We start from the raw sequence: 14,649 nt of genomic DNA, 5'->3' as shown, positions 1-14,649 counted from the left end.
ACACTCTAGTATTTCTTGATCGCTTTGAATACTTTTAATATAGTCAGTAGTTAATCCCTCAATTTGAGTACTGTGCATGTCTGGGATTCGAAAAAACTAAGAATCGGTTATACCTATTGATTTTTCGAGTTTTTAAAACGTTATCTAAAATCTGACTGATAAATCCAGAGCGAATGTTTTAATGATTTTAAAATATAAATATAATCCCACTCGGTTGAGTATTTATTTTTAACGTACAAGTTAGAATACTTGGCGGATTAATGTCGAGTTGTTTGCGAAATTACTTATTAACATTTTTTCCTGTTATTAATTAGGATAATTTTTTTTAATTGCGTTCTTCTGACAAGTCCAACCTTTGTCCCAATTGTCAAAACTTTTCAGTATGAATCAAACAAAATCGAAACCAATTTCCGCTTTTCATTATTATGTAATTGATTTTTTTTCATAGTTATTAAGTTTAGTTATTTGATAGTTTAGGTATAGTGTTAGTAATTTAGTCATTCCAATTTCTGTCTCTTGTTCCCGCTCTGGGACATATTGGCTCTGGGAGTGCGGGCATCGCTGGTATCGACACACAATGTATCGGTGGTGTCTTTTCCGACGCTATTGGTAAGCCCAAATTTGTATTCTGTGTTCATGCTTTCGTAGGTTGCTCTGAGAACAACAGACTGTATGTATGATTTAATTTTATCCGGTAACTTCAGTTATTGGCAATATTTCGGGTAGAATTTGGTTGTAATTGCATCCCACGTCAAAACAATTAGTACAATTTGTACTTTGGCACGATGTAACAGTCCGATCTCACTTGGGGGTAGGTCGTATTTGTGGAGCTTTTCCATTTCTACCATTTTCAGTTGTCTTGCGACGTAATTCCTACTTCAATGATTGTTATCATGTTTTCTTTTTTGTCATAAACAAAAATGTCAGGTTTACTGAATTGTATCTTTAGTTCTGTTTTTATCGTAGTGTCCACTATGATTTCTACAACATCGTTTGATGTGATAGACTGGACAGAGTGTGATTTTATCCTTTTTGTGGATTTTAATCCAAAGAGGCGACATAAGTGGAGATGTAAGAATCTTACGGCTTCATTGTGTCTCTTCGTGTACACCAAGACTCCCAAATATTGGTATCCGTCAATTCCGTCCAGTATAGTCTCTTTATTAGCAAAAGTTGTGCAATCGGTGGCAGATTTTTCATGATTTCTTTCAAGGCCAATATCAGCAAAAAACATGTCGATGTCATTTATCATCATAGATATCGTTTCTTGTTTTTCCGCCAAAATTTTTAGGTCATCAACGAATAATAGGTGGTTTGTTGAATATATCTCCGATTCTGCTCTGGGTTCATGAATACTCACTTTGAGATACTTTGCAGAAAGAAATCGGCTCAATGGGTCCATTACAAGCGTAAATAACTGTGGGATAAAGGGTCTCCCTGTATGATCCCGGACTTTATTCGAATTTCTCCGATTAACCATATTGACCTTCCAGTCGTTGGTTGTCTTCACATTCTTTGTCATTTCTTGATAGGCACATTGTCCCGCGTATATTACTGTTGAGATTTGATCAATAAATAGTGAAGAGAATGTTTGACAATATTTTTTAATCACCAAATTTAGTTCCTCAATTAAGTCCTTTTTGACTTTGATGTTTGGGATTTTCCTTGTAGGCGGCCTTGAGTCATTAGGAATTTCATCACATCTTTTAAGTTGGATAAAAACTCGTTTTCACATTCTCTAAGGAAGGTTAAGGAATTGCCATTATTTTCCGTAGTCTACTTTTCAGTGTATGCTTTTGACAGACTGAGTAGGTAAGCAATAGATTTATTCTGCACGAACACAGTGTACAATGTAAAAATTAACATTATGTTAATTAGAATTCATAATTTGTTTAAACTTTGACTAAATATTAGGAACAGGGATACTAAAGGAAAATCACACCTGCCTGTTGCCTGCATTTGACATGCTGCGTTGCATCCAAACTATTGTCTGTGTTCTGGTTTGGACAGCCGGCGCCGTCTTCCAGGCACCTGCCGACAATTAATTTTTTCAGCCAAACAGCTTTATATAACAAAAAATAAAAGTTCAGCACGTAAAAGTGCGTATCTTTGTGTTATAGTATACAACTTTATTTTCCTTATCACACATGGTAAAATATGTTCACCAAATCAGACATTTCCTGAAACACCGTCAACACGGATGTGAATTTTGTCTGACCGACTTGACTAGTTTGAAAATGCGGGAGTATAATTATGAATTCTTTTAAAGTATTTGGGGGTCTGTAAATGCATATCATTTGTGGTCGACTTACTAATTGAGACAGATTGACATCTCCAGGGTACATTATTAATGAGTCATCCATGACCAATCAATGTGCATTGCGATGGGCTTTCAAAAACATACCAAAATGTGATGAGTCATAGTTTGTTGATAATAATTAATGAGGAGGCACTTTGTGGTTGACCTTAAATTAATTTTAAACATTAAATTGCACATGTATTGCAAAGTCCAAGTGGGGAGGTTAGGGCATGACTCACCACATTCGAGTGTGAGTGCTTCACCAACTAACTAGTCGAGAAGTGGGCAATCCTCGGCCCCATAAAAGTAACCTCAAACTACTTTTATCTCATCGATTAGAGTAAAATCAGTCAAATTTGGGTAAAAACAAAAGTCCATTACTTACAGTGCACGACAAAAGTAACCGGACAAGCCGAAATTTCCATTATTTTAGCCAATTTTAATCCTTTTTTAAAAAAATAGCTTCTTATTAATTAAAATATTCATTAAATCATATATGGAAAATGTAAAAATAATTAAAATATCCAACTGTAAAACATGGAAAATGTAAAACAATGGTTTGGGGATGTATCTCATACAACGGAGTGGGGAATTTAGTTTTTTTTGATGGTACGTTAAACAGTGGACGATATGTGAATTTGTTGACGAATAACCTGATGTAATCTGCAGCAAAAATGAATTTAACGGATTTCACATTCCAACAGGACAATGCTCCCTGCCACAAAGCAAAAATTGTGACAGAATATTTCAACGAAAATCAAATCAAAGTTCTTTCATGACCCGCCCAGTCACCTGATCTCAATCCCATTGAGCACGTCTGGGCATATATGAAAAGAAAAATAGATGAAAAAACCCCAACATGTCACAATGACCTAAAAGAGGAAATTATCCAAATTTGAAGATCAATCCCGATAGAGTTCATACAAAAACTAATACAATTGAAAAAAAGATTAAATTAAAAATTTAAAAAATTGTTTTTCGTGTAAATTAATGTACAAAGGGTGATTTATGTGAAAAAAGTTTTAAAATGACTTAAAATAATGGAAATTTTGGCTTGTCCGGTTACTTTTGTCGTGCACTGTAAATTCACAAGCAGTCAATGCCTTCTGTGTGGACACTGCGAAATTCTGAAAAATAGTTTGATTTTTAGGGGGCTTAGTGCGGAGGTCGTTTGTCAGAATAGGGAGTGAAGTGACTCCGTTGGAGAGACATTCCTACATGTCATCGAATGGATTTCTACCATTCTTAAGTTTGACCAAGTCCACTGAACCTGACACACCAAAGTGACAGAGTTGTACGTGTTGAGTCATGTCCGCCCTCCTTATCATCAGTTGGGGATAAAGCAGGTTCCTTCGATACAACATAGACAAGGCTGGGGTTCATGTTGATCAATGATTTGGTTATCCTGGAGTCGGCAATTTCCGAGCGGGACATAGTTAAAGTCTTGTCTAAAAAATGCGACGAAATTAAGTTGTTAACTGATCGAATCCGCGGTCTTGATTCAGATTTAGCGTTCTTCTTAGTGAGGAATTTCCTTTTTATTTCAAGGCTTACTTACATCCTTCGTTCATCAACATGTTTAACTGCTGATGATTCCTTATCCAGAATTGATGATCTTATTCACGACTTCCTCATATATCACATACACTGGAGGTTCGCTGATGACGGTTTTGTCAAGGCCAGTCTTCTCACGAGATTCTGAGGGATCGAAATTTGCTCTTGTGCAGATCTTTCTCGTCAGCTTCCAAGAATCCTGTTTGCCCCTTTCTTCATCTCTTTCTTGAACTTAATGAGCTCTTAGAATACTCTTCTGCTTGCCTTATTTGAAACACACTTGGCTTCGGTTTTCCAGAAACTCCCTCAGTCCAAAGGAGCTGGGATGACATTCACTGCAAGAAAATTTTAGTCAATTCGTTCTAAACTGGATCAACTTCAGGTAGCCTCTTTAAACTGTGCTTGCCAGCCACACAGCGAAGACTGGCACAAAGCTCTCCCCATTCCAAGTGCGGGATTGCTCCTGGAAAACGAATCTCTTCGCATCTGTCTACACCTGAGCTTGGATATCTGTCAGCCCCGATTTCTTCAAACGGCTTGCATGCCCTATTCTGAAAAAAGAGTGGTGATAGATTTCCTTGCCACACTCAATTGATTAAGGTCGTTAAAAGGGCTTTCGAGTTCGCCAGGTTTCCTTTAAAGTTGGAACCAGTTGGTCTTCGCGAGAGCGACAGAAAGCGTCCCGACTGGATGACTACCTTCCCATTTAGAGAGAGTAGGTCCTTGATTTAGGATGCGACTTGCGTGAATTCGTCCTGGTTCCGTTAGGAAAAGAAGAGAATGAAGTACAGATATTTCTGACACCTAACCTCTGGAACCGTCGACAAAGCGGCGACTCACTCCTATCGTTGGTATGGTCGAAGATCTCGTCAAAAAAAAACCAGAGGGAGATGAGTTGGCTTTTTTACCGATTCTTGGTCACTGTGCTTTGCGGAAACTGCCATTCGATACACACTGTGGTGTCAAAGATCTGACCCTTAGGCTCTTGACAAATACCTTTTAGTTGTAGCTAGTTGATTTATTTTCATTAATTGTCCTAATTAATTAGATCAACAATTTAGAAAAAAGTGTTAGAGTTCTTTGTGTACTAGAGTTCTAAGATATGAAAATGTGAGTATGCTTATTAAAGAAATATGTGCTTTTAACGTCTGACTTTGAGCACAGACCACATATTCATCACAAACTTTTTGGATAATTGATCTCTTAATACTAAAAAATAGTTGTCAGAGTATTCTTTCATTTTTGTACTTCATAATGCGTTTTAAAATGTAAATTCAGACTTTATAGTTTCCAAATCATCTTAAGCAATTACAATTTTTTGTTCCATCATTGGTTATTAGCCTAGAGTCTTCTAGTAAAAAACATTTTGTCTTATTTAGAAATCTTGACTTCTTCATTCTAGTTAAAATTTCATCAATCGTATTGCTTTCCAAATAAGAAACAATATTTTTGTACTCTTCGATAGTTAGTATTGAATTTTTAAGCAGCATTTTTGACAAAAACGGATATCATTGTCGAAATATGGGTAAAAATATAGGTCAAAAATGTAACAAGATAAAATGTGTAACACAGATGGCGCGTTACATTAAATTAAGATGGCATCTCTTAAAGACTAAGAATTAAGGAACGTGTCAGAACACACGTTGGTTTTAATGTGTTTTTAATAATGAGAAAAATAGTATTTACCACAATTAACGATTAGTTAGAAAGTCAATTAAATTAAGATAACAAATTGAATAATTTTGTTCCTTCGTTCAAGGCGTTCAGCTCGGTCCAGCCTCCGATGAAAGTGCCGTTAATAAATACTCGAGGGACCTAAATTTGTTTACAAAAATTTGTTAGACAGTCCGTCCCCCAGTCAGGGTTTGCAAGTAGTCTTGCATTTCAGAACAGTTTGGAAGATTTTCCATTTCTAGGACATTATATGCATCTGGAGTAATGACTTCTTCGTCAATATAGTTCTGGAAGACATTTTTGGCCTTAGTGCAAAATGGACAGTGTGATTTTGAGAATACCATCACCTGAGAATATATTTCCCCAATGATACCTTAAACTTTGCTATTAATTCATTGACAGTTTGATCAACAGGAGACATGCTGACTATTAATATTTTATTATTCCAAGTCAAATTAATTTATATAATGATTCATTAAATTAAAATTTTTTTAACAACTAAATTGTTATCTCGACATTTATTTCACTTATCTCAGTGTTTTTATTTATCTTTTTTTGAGTAATAGATTTTATTGGAAAAGACAGTTAGATAAGGGAGAAAGATTGTTGAAGACTACGCAGTTTAGGGCGCCCTCCCAGCTTCACGGATTGCAAAACAGTTGCCGCGGATTACGGCAAAGGAGAGGCGTTGAAGAAGCCAAAAGGACTATTTCGGGTCGTCCCATTTTTTGGCGATTCTTCTCCCCAAACCGCGTAGGAAACAAAGCGACTTGCGTCCAAAGACCTCAGAAGTCTCAAAAATAATTATTTAAAGAAAATTTTGGTACTTGTGAATCTACGGTTTTAAATGAAGTAATTATATTTTTTTATTTAGACCCCTATTTTGTGATGCATGAGATGCACAAGTACATAAATCTTATCATAAAGATGCATTTTAAAATGAATTTTTTAAAACTTCCTTTACAAAAACGGATTCGCAAAAGTTGACAAAATCTTCATATTTTATTGCTGTCAGAAATTTATTTTTGACTTTTTAAAAATTAAAAAAACATTCTTGTTCTTAATAAGTAAAAGTGGTCTAGAATTTGCTAGTAATCTCATTGGTCAAGGGTTCGATTCCCAGCGGCTGCCTGTGCAGGAAGCTCCGATTGGGTCTGAGTGAATTTTATGACAAGTGACGCCGTCATGACATCTCACCACATACAGATTCCAAACATGAATGAACTTTTGGATGGGACATCATGAGCGCCCTACCGTTGTTACCGCCGCACAACAACTAAAAAGAAAACCTAAAAGACAAGGACTCAATAATTTGAAATGATTAACTTCCTTGTTCTTTCTTTAAAGTTTTCTTTTTGCGGCTGGCAAATCAAATCTTGTTAATAAAAATTTATATGTAATTAAACTGCCTAATGGCATTTTTGTACTTCCATTTTAGAGATTAAAATATCAATGTTTGGCTTTATCATCTTCTACTTTAAGACGATTTCAATAATTTGACTTTAAATATGCACGATGTGACATTGCCGTTTCACACAGATATGTTGTATGAAATGGAATTAACTTCTCTAATGCTATTGAACTGAGTAATGGATATACAATTCTTATTTCACACCAGAATTCCATTAATGTAATGTTTTTAAACGATATCAAAGGACTTAATAAGCAACAAATGTTTGTTCCCTATAATTATACATGCATGACTTGAGTGGTCAGTCGATCATGAATAGAAGGCACGCTGTCACAAACAGGGAATATAGATAAGAAACCTTAATTCTAATATCTGAGCAGAATCAAACGTCACTGAAAATGGGAAAATGTTGAAGAGAATTTGGTAGAATTGACTAATGATTCACGAATTAATTAAAATATTGGAGCAGACTAAAACTGTCATTGATTAGCTTGTTTACTTATAATTTAAAGTAAATTATTTATGGCCATATGGCCATATGGATAGGAATTTATAAAAACCTGCTTTCATTCTACAGTAAAATGCTACAGGCTAAGAAAGTCAGGTAATAAAACAAATAAACAAATAAGGAGAATTGGTAAGTGCAACCCTCAGTGGTTCCATGGGGCATAAAAAGGAAACGCCTCTTTTTTAACACCAAAAATTCAATTTGCATGGAAGTTCATTTTTCAACTTCAAATCAATTATTTAAGCTAAAAATAAAAAATTTAACCAAAAAATAACTTTATTAACTTACAAACTATAAAAATTTAACTTAACTAAACAATTGTTCCTCGACGAGGTCGGGCAGTCCACTGGGAGGAAGCTCAAGGACCCGAGAGAAGGCCTCTGGTTCCGCCAGCGCATCGGTCTGGCCATTGTTCGCGGCAACGCACACTGCGTCCTTGCCGCTGGCACTTTACGCTTTTCTTCTATTTCTTTGTTTTTATTAAAAAAATAAAATAAAAACACAAATAATTTTTGTTACATATACAAATTAAATAACTTTTAAAGTGTTTTTCAAAATCTGTTAATTGCTAACTCATTCAAGATCATTTTTTGTTTAATCACGAACAGTTAATTAAATGAATTGAAATCGTTATAGAAGGCACGCTGTCACAAACGGGGAATATAGATAAGAAACCTTTATTCTAATATCTGGGCAGAATCAAACGTCACTGAGCATGGGAAAATGTTGAACAGAATTTTTTTAGAATTAAGTAATGATCGACGAATTAATTAAAATATTGTAGCAGACTAAAATATTCATTGATTAGCTTTATTACTTTTTTTTTTTTAAAATAAAATAAAATAACAAAACAATTGTCAGTTAACTAAATTAACCCAGCCGAACGGATTGCTTGCGCGTTCCCGCGCACGATTGTGAGTGAGATCCTCTGCCTCAACCAAGAGGACTCGCGAGCATCCATCTTCTTCCGAGCGATGAGGATACCGAGGTCTTTTAGGAAGCATGAGGTCTGCGGGCCGGAAGCGCCTGATGTCTCAAGAGCCACAGGCACGAAGGAATGCCGAGTGGCAAGATTCTTGTACTTTTCTACTTTGCGGGCTTCCGCCACGGCCGCGACCGAGCCGGAAGAAGAAGCAGATGACGGTAGAGCGGATGGGGACCACGTGTCTGCGCACGTGGCGTCCCAGATCAGGAAATTGCTATTCCGGAATGGGAAGGTGGTCATCCCGTCCGGGCGTTTGCCGTCCCCCCTGTCCAATCCAACTGGTTCAAGCACGTTGGGGAAGCCAGCAGCGTTGAGAGCTCTTGAGATTACGTCGTTGATTGCTCCATGGCGAGGCGAGCGGCCTGCGCTCCGGCGGCAGGAGAGGGGGTGAAGGCCTTTCACGTCCACCGTACCTCCGCATCGACAGGGATGAGAGGCGCAGACATCGATCCCCAGCCGAAGAGCGACCCCGATGCGCAGTGTTTCGTTGTCCAATAGCGAACCCGTCGATGACGTTGGGTAAGCGTCGAGCCAGGATCCACTATGCTCGTGTGCTGCCGAAAGCAGGCACGCTAGCCGGTGTTGGTCTAGCTCTGGTTTCATCTTCGAAAACGAGTCGGCGGCCCAGATTTCATCCCATTCCCGTTGCACAGACATGTCGGACGGGAGGGGTAGGTCAGTCCAGAATTCCAGAAGGTCGGCAGTCGGCAACTCCAGAGAGAGTTCGTTGAAGGGGAGCTTTATTACTTATAATTTAAAGTAAACTACTTATGGCCATATAGATAGCAGTCCATAAACCCTGCTTTCATGCAACTATAAAATGATACGGGTAAAGATAAATAGGTTATGAAACAAATATGTCGGCGAGATATAAATGCAACCATTGAGGGTCGCTTGGGGCATAAAAAGGAAAAGCCTCTTTTTTAACACCAATTTTTTTATCTCAGAGAAACATCTTTCAACTGAGCACGAATATATGCACGAGCATATACAGTCTGTTCAAAAAAAACATGACCAATTGAAAATGTGTGTTTATTAAGAAATACGAAAATCTAACCATTAGACTCTAATAATCTTTAGTTGGACTCTAATGTTTCTTCTTTTAGGAGAGCTACTTCGCTGAAATTTTACGTATTGACATCTCTTCTTTTTTTATTGTAGTAAGAGAATCAACTCCTCTGATGGGTTTACTGACATTCCCAGTTCTTTTCTCCTAGCGATAAGACTATTCGTCTCCTTCGAAACTTAATGGTTGTCAACCCTCTTGCCATGTCTATGTTCAGTGGCCATTCCCTCCATGATTTTCTTGTGTCAAACCCGTGGTAAAAATCTTGTTGGTGCAGTCGTAGGATATTTTAAAACAAATTTTATTTCTCTTAATAAAATCGTTGACGCTAATTAAAAAGAGAATTGACTATGAAGTGATTACTCTACATTGTATTATCCACCAAGAAGCACTATCTCCACAAACGTTTCCAAAAGAAATTTTAGAAGTGATGGAATCGGTCATAAAGATTACTAACTTAATTATATCATGAGTAATATATTATTTATTATGTCGCGAGCGCAGCGAGCGACCGAGCGCAGCGAGCGACCACTCAATTTCTAGATCCGATCAATCAAAAAATCTATAAATTGACAAATACCCAGGCTTGTATTTGGGATTATATATATTCGATAACAAAAATTAAAATCGATGCCAAAGCAGAATGAGCTTTAAAACCGATTTCATAAATAAAAATAATATTTTAAAATTCATAATTGATATTTTAGAATAATGAGAAAAAATCTAAATGCTTCATAATTTATTAAAATGTCAAAACAAGAATCTTCTGAAGGAGCAAGCCTGTCTGCACAGTTCATTTTTGATTAGAAGACCTAATTTTAGAGATTAAAACGAAAAAATAGCAATGAGATCTGTCAAATTATTACCCCCCTCACAACCTAAACCAAATTAGCGTTCAGTATTCATTGATTTTACTTTTTCTATTAAGGTCTACTTATAAATTATTTTATGGGATTCAATGGAAAACTTAAGTTATTTCAATTTTAATTTTAAATCATGTTAAAATTTTAAATAATTTAATAAATATATTTGTTGATGATAGGCTTGTTAGGTGTCAAAGTCGCGTCTAGCGCTCGGTCGCGCGCTGCGCTCGCGACACATTAGAATTATCTTATTTAGCATCGATTGTGACTCCCAAGTACTGTAAACAGTTAGGGCAAGTAATTTTCACCATGGGCCGAGGTTTTTGATGTGCTCAGTTTCTTTCGTTGATTTGGAGGTAGGCCGATTTTTCCATGGCCAGCAGGGTCGCTTATTGATGCACCACCACTTTATCACCTCAATGTAACTGTAAAACCGTTTATCGACGCTTTTGTGTCCTTTGAGATGTCCAGGACGAGAACTTCGTCAGCGTATAGGAAGAAAGTCGTCGAATGGTGAAGGGAAACTGCTTATTACCAAGTTGAATAGAGGCGGACTAAAAAAAGATCCTTGCAGCACCCCCTTTTCGGAGCGTGATGTTTCTTGTATGGAAGCCAGATTCAGAAACAAATGAGTTGCTGTTCGAGAGGAAGCACCGCACTCAGAGCTTCTCCTGTTGGCTTACAGATTTGTACCCTATCCAACAGGTTCCGATACCAATGGCTGTCGAAAGCCTTTGAAATGTTTAGGCATTAGAGAAATAGAGTTTCTTTGAACTCTATTGACTAGGCAGTTAGGAAGCTTGTCACTTTGGCGTTTGGACTGATTTCCCGCACGTAGCCTGGTTGGCAAGCTCGTCATCTATGCTGACGATATCCTGGTCATGGATACCTCGAAAAGGATATCGCAGTCTTGGAGACGACTTAAATCATACATTGCAAAGCTAAAGATGTGGACTATAGAGAAGGGTTTGACCCTAGCACCGGAGAAGAGTACCATTTCATGGTTGCGGAGAGGGAGTCGCTATGCGGAGTCGTGTGCATATGCGATGAGTAGTTATGTGATGGATCTCTCGAAAAGCAAAAATCTTTATTACCTGGGAGCAACCATCAATTGTCGTGGCTCGTACGCAGATCATATAGCAAATCAGAGAAAGAGGAGTGTGAGGATTCTCAAAAGCTTAACCAGGTTCCATCTGGATCCGGAAACGTACATCCACGTATACATCTCGTTGTGCAGCCAGTCCTCACATATGGCTACGAGGGCTGGTACGGTACGGAGGAGAGTGACTACCTGATCGAACAGTTGGAAAAGACAAGACGTTTCGCTATGAAATTGGTTTACGGAGTACAACTTGACGGAAGGTTAAAAGACTCATGGTCTTGGAGAATCGTTGTCAACTATGACTACAATTGGGGATACGCATGGAAAGAGACACTTCGGTGTCTTGTTTTTATCTCCCCGTTAATGATTTCTTCCTTGTTTTTCTTTTCTTTTCGGTCAATAAATACTATTCTATTCTAATATTTTGATAAAATGCAAAATTGAATTTCAAAATGGTAAATTTGAGTTTTGCAGATGATATTTGAAGTTTGTAATTAACAAATTTAAGTTCATAATTGACAAATTTTTTTTTGACAAATTAACTTGAAAATGGTATAGATATTCATTGGATTCCCTAATATCGATGTCTTTACTTATAAATAAAGTTAAAATGATACAATAACGGTACCAGCAAATAGGAGACAACTTGGGGAGGCATATGATAGATTCACAATGGGATATAATAAGGGAAGGCAAAGACGGACAGATTCTGAGATATGATCTCGTCAAGTAGAATTCAATGCATTTTTGACATCTAGATAAAAAAAGGAAGCAGATTTTATCATTTTCCAAAAAGGCCAGCTGCCGTATACAATAAGTGGATGATGCAATGATGCTTTGCATTTTCCATTCACACTCAAGCCCTGTTGGGTTTGCATTAAAAGTAAACTTGCTTTAGAAACAACCTAACGGCAAATAATTTGCTCAATTTTTTTATATTTAAAAACTTTTGAATCCCATTTTACCTGCACTAAAGAGTCGCAAAAAAACCATGGCTAAGTGAGCATCAAACACGGCAGACGGATGGGTATTCCGAACGCTTTTTGGGTTCGAGAGAGAAATAAAACTGAGAAAAAAGAATTCCTGGAAGCCGAAATGAAAGAAAGATAGCAAGACAGGGCCAGGTCCCTACAAGAGCAAATTTCGATCTTCTCAAAATGCGTAGGTATGGTGGCACGGGTAAAAATGTCGCCAGTGAACCTTGTTTTGAAATGGTATATTAAGGATTTGTGGAGTAAATTGTCGATTCTAAATAAGAAATCAGTGGGGAAGAACGAAGGTCTCGGAACAAAAAGAAATTTTTCAGGAAGACAAAGCTAGCTGTGAGGTAAGCTTACAGAAGTGATTCAATTAACGTCCTCCATAACAACTTCTGTGGGTCCCCCGATCGTTACTTCAGGTAACAGAAGTTAACATTGGGAAAAAGGTTGCGTGCAATATTGTCAACAGAGGGGGCTAACAGCAGTGGGCCCAGTAGGTCACCCTGCTAAATACCACATTCAGATACAATAATTTGGTCGTGATTCAAAAGGCAGTTTGGAGAGAAATATTTCAATTTAACAATTGAGAAGAGCTCTGGGCGACGGACTGAGACCACTTTGAGCAGGTGGCCCGGGAGAACGCAGTTAAAAGCGTTACTAACGTCCCAGCTTTAAGATGAACTTGCAGTATTCGGACTTTGAGTGGAAAAGTTGGCGAGTGCCGTGCGCAAGAATTTTACATGCACCTTTGATATCGACACCGTACTGGTACGGAAGGAACTCTGAACTCAGGATGGGGACCACTCTGCGGGACATTATTTTGACAGAAGTCTCCTGAAGACGTTACCAAACGCGATAAGCTTCACGCCATCATCAGCTTTCGACAAGGCAATGAACCCTGCAGAGAAAAGCTCTCTGGCGGCAGCTGGAATTGCGCTCGAAGCAACATGGGAACAAAGGCGAGTGATTTAAGATATCAGATCTCTTCCGGGTTTGTGGGTTATCGAGGACATGAGATCGTGGAAATGAATGGGCTTTAAGTCGTCTATCACACCACTGCTGGTAGACGCTAAAAACCCAAGAAAGGCCGAGATTTTCGACGAGGTTATCGAGATAGGCGGAACCTGATCTATTAGCGGTATTACAAAGATGTCGGCAGGGTTGAGAGGGTGTGTCCTGTGGAGTTTGTATAGAACAGTATCACATTAAGGATCCACAAAAGAGTTTAACGAAACAATGCGCACCGCTTCAGACATATCACCCTGGAGGAGTTTGCTTTGACTTGCTAAGAGAGACAGATAGCCATTTAGAGTTGACCTCTGAATGAACAAAAGATGAACAGCAGGTTTCAATTTGCTGGGCAAAAAAACATAGTTAACAACACGCGACTAAATACCTGTTTAAGACGATCTTTAATACAGTTTAAAAGAGACGAAATCCACTCTCCTTGGTTGGATGAGTCAATAGAGGATAACAATGTTGACAAAATGTCGAATTTCATTGTTTTTGAAAAGGGCATTAAAACCACAATGAACAAACAAACCCATAATTTCTTGAACATCATTTACTTGGTACAGACTCCGAATTAGGGTAGAATCTAAGAGTGGGGCACCCCCGCATTTTGGGGCATTTTGTTTTTGACTGTCATTTTATTATTATTGAGAGCACTTTCGAAAAAACATAAAGTTAATTAAATCTCCCTTGTGCGTGTTCTATACATTCTCTCCGTAGACTGTTTTTTTGTTTTTTTGGTTGAGGTGGTGACGTACATCTCTTGAACTTATGTCTTATTCGTGTTCTTTACCGACTGTCATTTTGTCAGAGTAAAATGAAAATTGATACAAACTATGGAAATTTTGGTGCACTATAAAATTGTCGAAAATAAAATTGTAAGTAAAATAAAATAATATTTTATTAATTATTTTCCAAAATTGATTTTTGATATTTAAAAATCTGTTTTACAAAACACTTGTTTTTGAGGCACTTGGTGTTCCAATTAGGAGGTTTGGCCGTATTCGACAAAGAATAGGTTTGGCCGTTGTTCGCGGCAATGCCTATTCGATTATGTCGTCAGCTGCGAATTAATTATATGCGCTTTTTACAGCTCGTCTATGAAAATTGAAAATTTTGAAATTTAATTAATTAACTAATTAACTTTCCTTTTCCATATTAGTTTGCTCCGCCAAGTTTACTCTCGGAATCCTCTT

The sequence above is a fragment of the Octopus sinensis genome, unplaced genomic scaffold (assembly GCF_006345805.1).
Source record: "Octopus sinensis unplaced genomic scaffold, ASM634580v1 Contig18751, whole genome shotgun sequence".
Taxonomy (NCBI): Eukaryota; Metazoa; Mollusca; class Cephalopoda; order Octopoda; family Octopodidae; genus Octopus; species Octopus sinensis.
The sequence above is the reverse complement of the archived record's forward strand: the minus strand, read 5'-3'. Positions refer to the sequence as shown.